The following is a 16,287-nucleotide window of genomic DNA, read 5'->3' as shown; positions in this document are numbered from 1 at the left end:
TTTGTCCTGCGGGCATTGTGGATTGCAGCATTGTCCTGCTGAGAGATCCAGTCATTTCCACACAAGCGAGGGCCTTCATTCAATAAGGATGCTCTCTTCAACATGCCAATGTAGCCAGCCGCTGTTTGACGCCCCTGTATAACCTGAAGCTCCATTGTTCCATGGAAGGAGAAAGCACCCCAGATCATGATGGAACCTCCTCCACTGTGTTGTGTAAAAAATGTCTCCAGTGGGATATCCTTATCGTGCGAGTAACGTTGGAAGCCATCTGGACCATCCAGGTTAACTTTTTTTCTCATCAGAGAACAAAACCTCTTTCCACTTTTCTCAGCAAAGTTAAACTGAGCTGCTTCGTGGTGTGGAAGGAGGCGTGACCTTTGAAGACGTTTACGGTTTTTAAAGCTTTTCTATCGCAGATGCCGTTTTATTGTTCTTGAGCTGCATTCTCGTCCTTAAGGGCCTTAATTTGGTTCGATGACCGGATGATGTCTTGCCGGACAACCCGTCGAATCCTCCTGCTCAACGCTGGCGAAATTTTCTTGGGCCGACCATTTGAAATTCTCGTTCCCTATCCCTCAGGGTCTTTTAAGAAATTTGTAACAGCAGTTTTACTTCGCCCAATCTCATCAGCGATGGCACGTTGAGAGAGGCCTTGCTTTTGCAGCTCGACAATTCTGCCACGTTCAAACTCTGTCAACGTTTTAGCCTTTGCCATGTTTTTACCCAATGTAACACAGAAGATGTCAGTGAAAGATGTTGACAACGCTAATGCTTGAACACAAATGACGAAATTTCGTTACGTGTTTACCGATTAACGCTTCGTTTCAGTATGGTCTTAAACTTTTGACCAGCTAGTATTTAGGCTAATTTCATAGTGCTTACATTTTCCTATTAAATGCTAAAAAAGTTTTTTTTTCCCCTTTTCTTATTTTCATCTTTCGATGCTCTACTCAAATAAGTGGTTGAGTCTAACAACACAAAATGCATATTTTTTCTTTATGTTCTTTAGCCTTAATATTTTGACCAGCAGTGTATATGCTTGTAAAATATAAATAGCTACTACATTTATATCCTGTAAATACTAGACTTGAGGCACTACTAAACTATACTGGAATTTGTAAATGCATGCATAGGCATGTTGGCTGGTGTTTTTATCTATACATGCAGGCTTTATATTTTTTGAAGTTGAAAACCCGTATACGTAGTTAGCCATACAAATTTCAAGTTCTATTGATGTGTGCATATACGTATTATATTTAATACAAATATATGACAACGTTTCACAATATAGGAGCGAATGTACACAAAGAAATATTGTTAATATTTCAAATAGTTGTTATATTTGATACACTGTTCTTTTCTCCTTGACTATAGTTAGGCCCGACATAATTCACTGCAGTTAGCCAAATTTCCTCTTAAGAGTGACATTCTGCACACCTTACAAGGTTAAAAACGAGTTAATTAACAATTATGAGTTGATTATATTAATATACCATTCTGACAAAGTGTAGATCGTAACACTTCTAGGTAGTTAAATGAACTTAAAACCTACCCTATACAATGCGCAACGATGCGTTTAGTCACATTACCACTGTGTTTTAACAATACTCACATATATTTTTGCTGTTGCCTTGTGGAACAATATTAAATAATAATAAAGAAAAACAAATGTTTCATGGTACTAGAATTATGGAAAGCTAAAATTTATACATCAAATGTTCATGTCTGTAAAACTGCAAAACCACTACAAGAAACAAAATGACAAACATTAGAATAAACAATAAGTTATTCTTTATAAAATTTACTTTTGCAAACAACAACAAAAACAACATACAAATCAAATATCGTGGTGAAGCTAGTTCTGTGTTTGCTATAGTATAGAAACCGTGGTGTCATCACCAAAATCCATGTTAAAATAATAGTCGAAACACAACTTGATCACACTGCTGTCTATAGGCCTAAAGCTGAGATGAAACGTTTCCTCGCATACCGAGAAGCTACCTTATTAAGAACTTTCCCGGTTGATCGAAAGTGAATATTTCAGGTTTAAAAAAGTTCTATGTGCGAGAAATAATCAAGGATAACAGGTTATCGGGAATGTCCACGCTGCTATGGTACAGGTCTTTCTGTACGAACTTGTTACTTTAAAGAATTTATATTTAATTTTTGTTTCAAAATAAATATTGGACTAATAACTCAACCTATAACGTTATTAAGTTTCTTCATATATTTGTAGATTTTCTAAATCATCTGGAAAGTTTAACGCTTAGCTGATCGTCATTGAAGGTGGTTTTTTTTTAACGCTACATTACACCAACATTGCGACGTTCACTAGCTAGAGTTCTTCACTTCATTGAAGCTATACGATCTAGTGGGCACAGGCGACTGATTGTTAGAGATTTACCGGTTCCTTATACCCCTGATTATATGTAGAGATTTGCTCACTGGTTCAATTAATCACAACATGTTGAGGGTAATTAGGCTTAGTGCTACAGCATCGATCACATTTTCACTTCCTTGTTAAAGTAAGGAAGTCCTTGTAGTAGGATTTCTTCATTTATTTTGTGCTGCCAAATCAACAGGGAGTTCTCATTAAAATGTGCTGTAAGCAAACCTGTAAGAAAAGGCATTATTGAATTTCCTTAGAGACACCGAGGGCATTGTATCAATTAATGAGCTGTCTGATTAGTTCCTAATCGAAAAGAAAACTCTGAGATTGTTGTCTTTATACCAAAACTCAATCTATCATCAAAGAAGATTAACCAAAAACAAATTTTTATCTTTTTAAAGTATTTCAGTAAACTATGAATGTAAATTCGAAAACATTTCACTCAATTCTTTCAAATTACCATAATTTATAATGAAATAGCAAAGAGAGAGAGAAGTCGAGACCTACATGAAACTAAAGGGTTTTATTTGTTCTCATTATTTATTTAGGTGGATTGCTGTTGTTTTTATTCATCTAAGGTTAATATAAGTAGTGTTAAAATGAAGTCTGTTTCTTTTATGAAGATATGGTGAAAATACCTCATAACTTTTATAAGACAAGTTTTAACTGGAAGAACTTCCAGTTAGATTTTTTGTCACCTAAGCCTTTGTTTCGAAATTAATATACAGCGTCACAGAAAAAGAACAACAATAGATCATGCGTTCATATAAGTTTCTGTATTTCCGTCGGTGACAGCAGAGCGATAGTTTGTCATTCCACACATAGCCCTTCAGTAACTTCAGGAAAGTATTGTTAGATAGTGTTAGGAACTGAGCAGAAAACAGATATTAAAAAAAATCGACATTAAAATGAAAACAGAAGATGTGTTAATAACAAACACAAAGTCATTAATCACAACGTAAAGTTGAACTTTATGACAGTGTTTTTTAACTATGTAATAAATTTTAGCTCTTTTGATTTTCACTCGTAATAAGACTCTCGAAAGATTTCGTTCTTTTGATCGTTTGCTTGTTTATAGTTAAGCACAAAGCTACACAATGGGCTATCTGCGCTGGACTTACCACTGAGCCAAACGGTTTGTGACTTCTGGGAATATATTTTAAAATAACCAGGAAACTTGCAACAAAAACATATTTTGAATTTAGAATGTACGTCATTAACTATAACATAAGAATCCGTACAGAAAAATAACATCTAAAAATATACAAGCCTCCTAAAACAACGTGTGCGACATCTAATTATTGAGATTTTCACAAAATAACCAGGAAACTTGCAACAAAAACATATTTTGAATTTAGAATGTACGTCATTAACTATAACACAAGAATCCGTACAGAAACATAACATCTAACATAACAACATAACACAACTGAGCGACATGACATCTAAAAATATACAAGCCTCCTAAAACAACGTGTGCGACATCTAATTATTGAGATTTTCACAAATTATGTAGGTGTCTTGTGGCTGAGATAAACAGTATCGATCATGTCCAAACTCACACTGAGTGACGTTGTATAAAATTATTTCATGATTTTAAATTTTTATAAAAGTTTTACTTGATTAATGAAGTTTACTAATTATTTAATTAACACACTTTTGTTAAACTTTGTTTTTCACAGATTATGCTGTATGTTAACGCAAACAGTTATTCTGTTAACAGAAAAATACGAAACTTTTCTTTTATGGAAATCTTTCTCCTTAATAAAGGTCTAGTTGTGTAGTTATACATTTGTTCAAAACGCGTTGACTTACCATTATGTGTGTGTGTTTTCTTATAGCAAAGCCACATCGGGCTATTCGCTAAGCCTATCGAGGGGAAGACTTATCATAATAAAATGTGTCATTAATTTCTTTGTATAAATTAACATCGTCATAGCTCGTTTTATTATGAATAAATTTCACAATTAAATCTAAAAATTCTAAACCTACGATTACAATGCAACAATCACCTTATCATTATTTAACTTTTAATGCTATTAATTACTTTCCTTATTAAATTTTTATCTCGTGAGTTATTTTGTACGTAACTCAGCTTTTTATAATTCATCAATCTTCGGATATTTCATTTTGAGCTTTCCACTACAGAATACTCATTACAGCTGTTTTAAATATTATAGAAGCATAATTATTAGCAAGGAGTTATATGTGGTGCAATTTTAACAAATTTCTCTGACATACAGAAAGCACATTGACTTAATTCAAACTCTGAGCGTCGGCATGGCCAGTTGGTTAAGGCACTCGACTCGTAATCCAAGGGTCGCGGGTTCAAATCTCCGTCACACTAAGCATGCTCGACCTTTCAATTGTGTGAACGTTATAACAGGACGGTCAATCCCATTGTTCGTTGGTAAAATAGTAGCCCAAGAGTTGGCGGTGGGTGGTGATAATTGGCTGCCTTCCCTCTAGTCTTGCACTGCAAAATTAGAGAGGGCTGGCACAGATAGACCTGGTGTACCGGTGTGTGAAATTCAAACTCGGCGCATATTTTCTTTTCAGAATTTCAATACATTCAGTAAATAACAATGTTATTTTTATATAGTACCAAAATAATTAGTTTAAAATTATAAATATTTTTTCTTATATTTAAAACTTAACTAATTCATATAACAAATTTCAAACATTTAAAGTTATTTTTAACTCACTGCAAATTATATCGTTTTCACTTCTAGTAATTATATTATTTATTAATAGCACCAAAGACAATATTTTTTCTTTATGTTTTCATATTAAATAATCAGCAATAATTTACTGATAATACTTGGGAACTACAAATAAGAGATTATTTATCTTAATTAAAAGCTTTTCTCTCGCTCACTGATTTTACTTCATTAAAAAATATCTAATTTATTCATTGCTTAAATTTAACTGTTGCTCTTTTTCTATCCTACTCTTTTACTTTTATTTGTCCATTTAAGTTTACATGAATAAAGTATATACTTATTTATATATTGTATCTTCTCAAAACAACTATAAAAATTGTTTTTTCTTTTAAATTGTAAAACTATTAAACCATAATTTAAAGTAATATAGTTTTTTTCTTTGACATGTCTGTTTTGGAATTTTTCGCAAACCTACTAGAGGACTATCTGCGCTAGCTGTCCTTAATGTAGCAGTGTAATGCAAGAGGGAATGCAGCTAGTCATTACCACCCACCGCCAACTCTTGGGCTACTCTTTTACTACCGAATAGTGAAATTAACCTTCACATTATAATGCTCCGACGGCTGAAAGGGGGTGCATGTTTGGTGCGACGGGGATTCGAACCCATGACCCTCAGCTTACGACCCGAACGCCTTATCCCATCTGGCCATGCCGGAATGTGACATAACATTGACAGTTGAATAACTTTCTTTAATAACAACTTAACAGTATACTATTTGTTCATCAAAGGATATTCAAAATACTGGTAAGATTTAAAATGAATTGATAAAAATTTAAACGTTAATTCATTGTAAACCTGCAATAGCAACATAAACATCAATAAGTTAATAATTTTTTTAACTGTGAGTTGACAGGCAATGATTCAGTTAAAATCGAAGTTTTAGTACAGTCTAGTGATTAGGGCACTCTATTCGTAATATACAGCTCGAAGGGTTTGAATCACAATTTTTAACATGTTCGCTCTTGAATCCGTGGTGGCGTTATGAAGTAACGGTAATTGCACTTTTAGTTAGTAAATGAGTAGTCCAAGTATTTGAGGTAAATGATGTTGACCAACTACCTTAAATCTAGTCTATCACTTCTAAATAAAGGATAACTAATACAAATAACCCTCGAGCAGCTCTGCGCGAAATTCGACAGAAAAACAGTTAAGAACAAGATATATCAATGTAACACAAATGAGGCTAGATGTAGTTTTATAAAATAATGTTTAATGGCTGGTTTAATATGAGACTAGATGTAGTTTTATAAAGTTATGTCTTTTCGCTGGTTTTATATAAGACTATATGTAGCTTTATAAAATAATGTTTAATGGCTGGTTTAATATGAAACTAGATGTAGTTTTACAAAATAATGCTTTTTGGCTGGTTTTATATGAGACTAGATGTAGTTTAATAAAATCATGTTTTTTGGCTGGTTTAATATGAGATGTAGTTTTATAAAATCATGTCTGTTGGCTGGTTTAATATTATTTTTATAATCACAATTTAAATGTTAAGTTATTTTTCCTTCTACAGTTTCATACGTTTGTTTCATTGTTAAGTTTTGCTCAAAGCTACTTGAGAGTTCCTTGTGCTAGGTATTCTAAATTTTAAATTGATACACTAGAGGCAAGGCAGCTAGTCAACAGCACCCACTGCCACCTTTCGGATCATTCTTTTGCCAATGAATAATGGGACTGACCGGAACGTTATAACGACCACACATTATAAAGACCAACATGTTCGGCGACTGATTGTTAATCCCACAGTCTGCAATTTGCAAGTTTAGCGCCCAAATCACAGGCTCATTTCAAGCCCCGTTTTGTATGAAAATGTTTCATGAAATAATATTTATAGTATTTATTTAGACAACAAAAATAAGAAATATATTCTTCGATATTTGGTTTAAAATGCTTTATTTATCTATTTTTAACTATTATTTTAGCTATAACTTAAAGTTTTTTGTGAAAACAATTTTATTACAATTTCTAGCTCTAGAAATATTTATTTCAAAAATTATTAATGTTCTAATAAAGTAACGGATAACTTCAGACAAGTATAAATTTACTAATACACATTTAACTTTATTGTTAACATTACCTATCTAAATTTGCACTGAATTGTGTTGGAAATGAGTCACTGTAGTAGTTACGATGACTATCGGGAGCCGGAAGTGAACAAACATGATATTGACCTAATTTCGACAAGCTAGTATAATGTACTGAGGGCATTGGCTTAATACGTATGTTAAAACATCAGGGGGCGTGTTGCTGTGTTCACATTGTTAGATGGTATAATAGGATTAAATAGCCATGACCCAATTTTGACATGGTAACACGAATCAATCATACATAATTATAGTAAGGAACGATATGTTTTCACAAGGTCCAAGAGTATGACCCAATTCCAACAAGGTAACATACATAATTACAGTACGTAATGATAGGTTCTAATGACGTAACTCTACCCAAGAGCCAGACCCGGTTTCAACATGATAACATACATAATAATAGTATTTCATGTCGTGAAACACAAAATGATGATATAGAGTAAAAACAGGATATATTGCCTGCAATAATAGATAATAATTATAGGCATGGTTTTAAAAAAGTACAGGTGTATAGATATAATCTGAAAATGAAAATGCCCTGTGTTTTATAAAGTTTATCTTGAGTCAAATAAAGAATGCTAAAAATCCTTGAAAAAATCTCATAACATTACAAGATGTGTTGCCAAATGGAAATATTCAAAATGACCTCCACTCTTTATGTAAGTACAGATTGAGAAAAACACCGTAGAACTTGGTCTTGTCAATTTGTTGTGTAACCATGGTTGTGAGAAAATAGTTGCATAAGTATGGCCTAATAACAAAAATGTCATGTATTTTATAGAAGAACAGTTGTGTAAGAATGGCACAAAAACGAAAACATCAAGTGTTTTAAAGACTAACAATAGGCTATTAAACGAGCTATAAAAAGCCCTTGAAAATCTCTTTAATTTCATTCTACTAAAACCAGTCCAAGATAGTGTTTGTTTGTTTGTTTGTTTGGATTTTACGCAAAACTACACGAGGGCTATCTGTACTAGCTGTCCATAATTTAGCAGAGAAAGACAAGAAGAAGGGCAGCTAGTCATCACCACCTACCGCCAACTCTTGGACTACCTTTTTAGCAACAAATAGTGGGATTGATCGTAACCTTATAACGCCCCCACGGCTGAAAGGGCGAGCATGTTTGGTGTGACGAGGATTCAAACCTGTGACCCTCAGATTACGAGTCGAGTGCCTTAGCCACCTGGTCATCCTGGGCTTCCAAGAAAGAGAAAAACTTATCCATGAACATCTATTACTTTATAGAAAACACAAAGGTAAGACTAACCATTGTTAAAAATTTTGTTTCATTCATTGTTGTATCTGTTGTTTCATACATTTTCCAGTCTTACTGATCACCAATAACTATATATTAATAGCAACTAAGACATGTAAGACATGTTTCAAACTTACCAGTGCTTTCCATAACAGGAATCTGGTAAACTGTTGCACTCACTCAAGGTACAACGTCGTGAGTCATAATCATACCTTTTCAGGAAGAACGAAACATTTGAATATTCTGATACATATTCTTGAGCAACGACAAGTGTATTGTAATTTAATAGAATTAAATAGAACAGTGACGTAAAGGTGTGAAAGTAGGGAAATTAAAGGACTTCCCAACATTTTTACACCTGAAAATTACCATTCAAATATAACCATGTTTTATGTTGTACAAAATCTATCTCATTAGGGTATAGAACGTGTAACATTAGTTTAAACTCTTAATACATAATTTTGCTTAAAAATGTGAGAGATAAGTCTTAGCTGAATGTTTAGTGAGACAAATTATTCTGACATATGTCAAATACTTTGAAGAAGCCCTCCAAAATACAACTTGACATCCGTTATGATATCTAATTATTGATTTGAAACTGGACATTCTTGACCAATTACATTTAAAAACTGGAAACGAGATAATAATGTATTTGCACAAATGATATGTGTCCATAAATCATGATGTCTTCAGCCGTGATAGATATTGAAGAATTTTTATCTGAAGGACGGATCATACATCATTCGAGAACTAGCATTCAGTTGTTTATCCAGTGGTTTTATTTAAACAACCATTTATAATGCAATTTCTTTCAGATACAGATGTGACTGGGTGACAAGAAATATTCACAAAATATCCTGGGAAAATGGAACCATTGAGAATATCTATTTGTAAAATCTCTTTCAAGTTCTCTGCTTTAATTTGGAGTCAACTTGTTGTTTTAGAGTTAATCAACTTTATAAATCAACTCCACACTGTCCAATTTATAATAATGAAATAAAGTATAATGTTTGAAAAACTCAGTAACTATATAAATAAATAAATGTGTAAATAAATAGATTTATTTGTTGTTCACACACTCTTTTTGTTATTTATTCATTTATTTTGTTATTTATTTGTTATTTATTTATAGCACCTAGAGTTAAACAACACCAGGATTTATTTTGAATATTAACTGAAACTACACGAAAAGAAATTAAAGATATGATTGCTGGAACTAACAGTAATTGTATAACTTGTATTTGTGAATGTGCTTTAAATTATTAAAAAGGTAATGTTCTCATAATGAACATACCAAAGCAGAAACTTAGATGATACAAATCATTGAGTTAGTTGACTGATAAGCAAACATTTGTTGAACAGAAAAGAAACTTACTAATACAGAAAGGAGGATTTTTTACTGATACTTACAGCACTAATATTTTCATTATTTGGTAGATTGACAAGACAAGATATTTGCAAAGCTTTAAGACAGAAAATGCAAAAACAAATGATTATCATTCCTGAAGAAATAATACATTCGCTTTAGAAACCTAAAGTTTATGAAAAACTCATCCATAAAAGTTTAAGCTTTGTAGAGAAATATATGAAATTTGTCATCTGTAATAATACTCTATCTGGAGATGACAAAGTAAAGATGTTAAATCAGCTGTAGCAACGTCATCAAATCTTTCAAATGCAAAAGTTTGAACATAATTCATAGCGTATCTCTAAAATATAAAAAGAAACTTGACGCATTATTAAACTTAATACATTGAAGTGTAGAGGTATCATAGAATGATCAATGATTAATAGAAGGTCTGTCTCAAACAGCAACATATCTGATCAATGATGTATTACAGAAATGAATATCCCATAATAAGTTGTCGGAAATGTAGACAGATGGTTGGGCACGAAGCACAAAGATTGTACCTTTGAAAGACTGAAATGAGCTCATTTTTAATAAACGAACATTATATTATATAATCACTTGTTTTTCGAGTGTTGTCATGGGCTGTTGTGAACCATTGAATCCTGTTAATAATGTCACGTGTCTAAAGTTTAACTTTGTCTGCTGTAAAGGTCAAATTATAACTACTGCTACAGTGGCAAGCCAAAGAGAAAAGTTGGTTGAAATTCATTACATGCAGCAAATAATATCAATAAAACTCTACAATCTACTTATTTTCAAGAAATAGATCATTTCTTGTATTGATGACTAGTGACAGGCTGATTCAGTAGATCTATCTAACTTACTTCATTATAGCAAACAGTGTAAGTATATTTGCTAACGTGTAGTAATGAGTTTTCGAAATATGCATGGGTTGTTCTAATCAAAAATAAGAAATTAAATGCCTTCAAACAGATTTCAAAACAAGGTCGAAAACCTTGCAAACTTCAAACGGATCCCTGTCACACCAAACATGCTCACCCTTTCAGCAGTGGGGAAGCATGTAATTTTACGATCAATTCCATTATTTATTGATAAAATAGTAGCCCAAGAGTTGGTAGTAGGTGGTGATGATTACTTTCCTTCCCTCTAGTCTTTCACTGATAAATCAGAGACGGCTAGCGCAGATAGCCTTCGTGTAGCTTTTCGCGAAACTCAAAGATAACAAAACAAACAAATTTCACACCGATGATGAAATAAAAATTTAATATTAGACTGTTTTAATGTTTTCTTAAAAACAAGACATTCATATCTTTACAAAACATAAGGAAACAAAAGCTTATATTGTTGAATGTTCTAATCACATTATTATAGCTAAATGGCGCTGTTTTACCCATCATGGAATATTCAAGTGCATAGTAGTGTTAAAAAATTAGTTACTTCCTATTATTAGTTGTATCATCACTATATTAAAATGAGGCCATTAGACGATAATCACACTAATCAGACTTACAACGGTGGAAACCAAGCTTCGATACCTGTGGTGACCAATTATTTAGTTTTTTGCTTAACCATAAACAAACAAAAATTTCTACAAATATCACATAAAAGTAAAATTTCAATTCCATGTAAGTGATCAAATTCAGATTAGTAAAGCAAAACGTCAATTTAAGAAAAGATAAATGCCTGGGTATACATACGAAATATTTACAATTCACAAGAAATTGGAAGGTAAACTCCAATGTATGAACTGCAAGATTATCTTGAAGAAGAATTAGATGGACCATTTTACGAATCTAATGACAATGTGTTATCAAGTTCTTAAATGATTTACATGCTGTGGAACAAATACTCTATAAATGAAGAAGGGATAAACAAAAATAGTATTTTGTTAAATGGACAACAAATCCAGATACTTCTACTAGTTGGATCCCTGAAGTCGACCTGATTTGGCTGCCATCATAAGATGTTACATATAATTCTATTATGCATTATTCAACATGCATTAGTTGTATGTGACATTATCCAATATTAACTCTATACCTTGACGAATTATATCACATATCTTCTGATTTCTATTAACCTGAAGGGCTTATAAGAAGTGGCCTTGATTGAACTACATTACCCATTAATTGGTATAATGTACCTGATGATACAGAATTATCACTTTCTTTCTTGGTTATGATGCTCCCAATAAAATAATTTATACCAAACATGATTATTACAAAGAGCCTGAAGAGTTGATTAAAATACTAAACAATTAGAAGATTAAGCTCTTAAATCCGTCACATATCCCGTATTCGGTTACAGTCCATTCACTAGAAAAGTAAGTGTCAATATGAAAAAGGAATCTTCTATATTATTTGATCCTTTATTATCTGTACTATTCAGATTTGAAAATAATCATATAATATTAGGGCCCACTATAGCTTCTACATAATCTTTATATGCATGGAGAATTTTATCCATTCTATGTTTACTCAGATATTGTAGAATCTAGTGCTGTTGGTGATGCACAGATGCCACTGTTAGGAATCATTAAATAAAGTCAAAAATCATGTTGAAGACATGATCACTGAAACATTTACAAAACGTCATTACAAACTTGTATCTAAAAAGTGATTTTAGATAGTTGAAATAAATAAATATATATATATACATAAAGAATGACATGGGTTGGTGTATACCATTTGAACATGGGAGAGTCATCATTTGCTCCACTGCCATCATCACGAATATGCCTTAATACAATGACCTAGTGATTTATGAGACGTATTAAGATTACTAGATGGGAAATGGTTTACCATATTTTGCAGGTATTTAATGGTAACGAGGTCAAGGTTTAGGAGATGTTTTAAACAACTTATTCGTTCAACCGTTTTCTGAAAAGGACAGCAGGAACTTTATGAAAACAAGAAGTTAAGTCTGGTATAAATTTAGCACCACATGTCATATAAGAAAACTCTTCCTTCTAAACTCCTGCATGACAAGAGACACATGCTCAGAATATACATTGTTTAACAATTTTTTTTAAGTTATCATTGATTCTATTAGATGTAGTTACTGAATGTTTGTTTTATTTGATTTAAGTACAAATCAATCAAACGGATCTGTTCACATAACCAATAACATTCTGACTTTTTCAAAGACGTAACGCTTGATTTATAATCATTAAAATATTATATGGGGCTATAAACAAAATAGACAATTTTTGACTCATCACATACAACACTAATAATATGGTTATGGTGATTCAGACCAAAATACTCACTATATTTTAAATGCACGTACCTGGTAATTGTTGTTATCAGTTGTGTAAATTCTTACCAATTAAAATGTGTAAATATTGCACCTTGTTTGGTGGAGTATAATGTGCCATTTCCGTAGACTCTATGTTGATGAATGCGTATCTTCATTTCATCATGAAACAGAAAAATCGCAAAATACATGTTGCTTCCCAGTGGATATGCACGTGAATATTCAGATGGTTTGTCTTTCCTGGAAAGGTATGATTATAACCCACGTTGTTGTACCGTGAGTGACTGGGGATGTTCACTAAATTTCTTTCATGGAAAAGAATAGTGAATTTGAAACATTTCTTAGATGTCTTAATTGTTATTAATATATAGTTATTGTTTATCAGTAAGTCTGAAAAGTGTATGAAATAACAGACAAAACAATGAACATAATTTTTAACAAAGATTAGTCTTACCTTTGTGTTTTGCATAATGTAGTAAAATATTCAAAGTTAAACCTTTCTCATTCTTAGACTGGTTTTAGCAGAATGAAACTAAGTGTAGATTTTCAAGGGCTTTTTATAGCACGTTTAATAGCCTACGGTTAGGCTTTAAAAAACTTATAATTTTCGTTTTTATGTCATAGTTACACAACTGTTCTTTCATAAAACACACGACATTTTCTTTGGTAGATCATACATATACAATTATTTTTTTTACAACTATGCTTGTACGGGAAATTGATAAGGTCAAGTCCTAGGAATTTTTTTATCCTATAATCACACACAATGAGTTTGTTTCAAATATGTTACATTTATGTTTTGGAATCACATCTTGTGACGCTATGAGATTTTAAGGATTTTATAGCATTATTTATTCAAATCAAGGGAAACTTTATAAACACATAGCGTTTCATTTATTAAGGCACACCTACGCAACTGTTTGTTTTTAATCACTCCTATAATTACTATACATTATTAATTATTATACATTATTGCCACCAACATGTCCTGCTTTTTCTATTTGTAAATGTTTTTGCATCATGTCATTACATAGTGTAATTATGTGTTACCTTGTCGAAATTGGATCTTATACTCTTAGGTCTCCTAAAAACATATTCAATACTTGTCACAAGTGATGACATATTATATCTAACTGCTACATTCATATTATCACAGTCTTCTTAGCCGATTGGTGGATAAGCGTATACCGTTGGCTTGAAAAACGTGATGATATATTATATGTAACTGCTACATTCATATTATCATAGTCTTCCTAGTCAATCCAATCAAGCTCAGAACGTTTAAAGGTGTTGTTTTAAATTATCTCCTGCTGTCAAAAGTAATTCTCCAGGCGGCCTATAATACAATTTGAGATATCATCAACTGTATTATGTAAACATTCGCCAAAGTCCGATCTGAAATTCTGCTTACATTTAGGCTTTTTATTGGTTTTGACTAAAGAGAGTGTTTTAAACACTACATCTTTCTTGGGCTTGCATAATAATTTGGGGCGATTTAAAACGTTAGTTTTACCAGAATTAGTTGATTAGTTATTTAGATTCATTCTCACAAAAGGCATAGTCTGAGTTTCTTTCAGTCTGTTTTTTTTCAGAATTTCATCTAGAGAAACACTAGAGTTTTCTTCTCATGATCATCCAAAGGTTTTAAGCTGATAGTCAGACGGGATTGTAACTAGTTTGGAGCACTCACCGCCAGCTATTGGAATAGTCTTTTCTGACTTAACAGTGGGATTTAACCGTCATTCGGAGATAAAAAAAAAACTATAAATCGTAGATATGAATTAAAATCTTTTGAAACACCACAGCAATAAAGTAGAAGTTCACTAGAGATTTATAATACAATCCAGCATGGCCTGATGGGTTAAGGTGTTCGACTCGTAATCCAAGGGTCGCGGGTTCGAATCCCTGTAGCACCAAACATGCTCGCCCTTTCAGCCGTGGGGGCGTTATACTGTGACGGTCAATCCCACTATTCGTTGGTAAAAGAGTAACACAAGAATTGGCAGTGGGTGGTGACGACTAGCTGCCTTCCCTCTAGTCTTACACTGCTAAATTAGGAACAGCTAGCGCAGGTAGACCTTGAGTAGCTTTGCGCAAAATTCAAAACAAACAAACACATTTATAAACTAAACTACAGATAAAAGTTATATTTATTGCATAAATTAGACAATTGGAATTAAAAATGAAACATTTTTCTGTCAATGTTGCACATATTTACAGCACACTGTAACAAATAATACGCTGTTACAAGTTCATAAAGGATGCACTTGAGATGTGAGATCAATTACCAAATGTTGCTATGCGTAAGGAAAAGTTTTACATTGAGATTTTAGAAAAAAAACATCTCCTATAACTCTTTGTAATTGATAAGCCATCAAATTCAATTATAAGTGCTTAACTAATTTTAAAACTTACGCCAATTTTACATACGATCATATCTAGTTCACGTGCGATTTCACACAACGAAAAGTTTAAGAAGTTTGAACGTTAATGGTACTAAGGTAATTTCTACTTTACACGCCGCCGCAAACTTTCGTATGTATGTGTGTGTCTACATATATTTATATATAGACAGATGTAGGTTCTAGATTATATACACTTACACTCAAATAATTTCAAAGTTTAAAATTATGACCACGTGTGTAGATCTGTTATACCAGTCCCTAAACACTCATTTTCTAATTTCAGTTATGTAAATGACATTCAATCACTTATAAGTATAACCTTAAGCATGAAAATGTATTCGGAACGTCACTTATAATGAAAAAAATTCCTTAAAAGGAATTTGGCCACCTTACATCACGTTACACAACCCCTCCCTCAGCTCTTTGAACCAAATTAGGCAAATGAATACCGTTAACATTGAACAATTATAAAATCCTCCACTCTTACAATGAAGCCACTTTTGGCTTCCTGTACGTTAGCATTTTTCATTCAGCTCGTTAACTTTATTAAACGAGCGTAAGCAGGTCATACTAACTTATGTGAAACCCAATAAAAAAGTTACTTATTACTCATGAACCTACGTATTACATGAAGCCTGGAAATTTATCAAGTAATTATTACATATGAAACATTAAAACGAGTACTAAAGTAAAAAGCAAAAAAGACTGCTTTTCATCTCGGTTTGCTAACGGTGGCTAAGTTTCACCAAAAAAGTGAATGGGTGTGGTGATATCTTTTCTTTTGGGTTCGTAACTTA

The 16,287-nt window shown here is 32.4% G+C and overlaps 1 long non-coding RNA gene across 1 annotated transcript; it reads left to right on the top strand.

Annotated features, from left to right (window-relative positions):
* The first annotated feature begins 7,932 nt into the window (after positions 1-7,932).
* Positions 7,933-9,476, top strand: LOC143251484 (uncharacterized). The gene is made up of 2 exons (XR_013028586.1): positions 7,933-8,459; positions 9,274-9,476. It is a non-coding gene; the product is annotated as an uncharacterized LOC143251484 (long non-coding RNA).
* Positions 9,477-16,287: the final 6,811 nt, after the last annotated feature.

The sequence above is a fragment of the Tachypleus tridentatus genome, chromosome 6 (genome assembly GCF_004210375.1).
Source record: "Tachypleus tridentatus isolate NWPU-2018 chromosome 6, ASM421037v1, whole genome shotgun sequence".
NCBI lineage: Eukaryota > Metazoa > Arthropoda > Merostomata > Xiphosura > Limulidae > Tachypleus > Tachypleus tridentatus.
The sequence above is the reverse complement of the archived record's forward strand: the minus strand, read 5'-3'. Positions and strand labels throughout refer to the sequence as shown.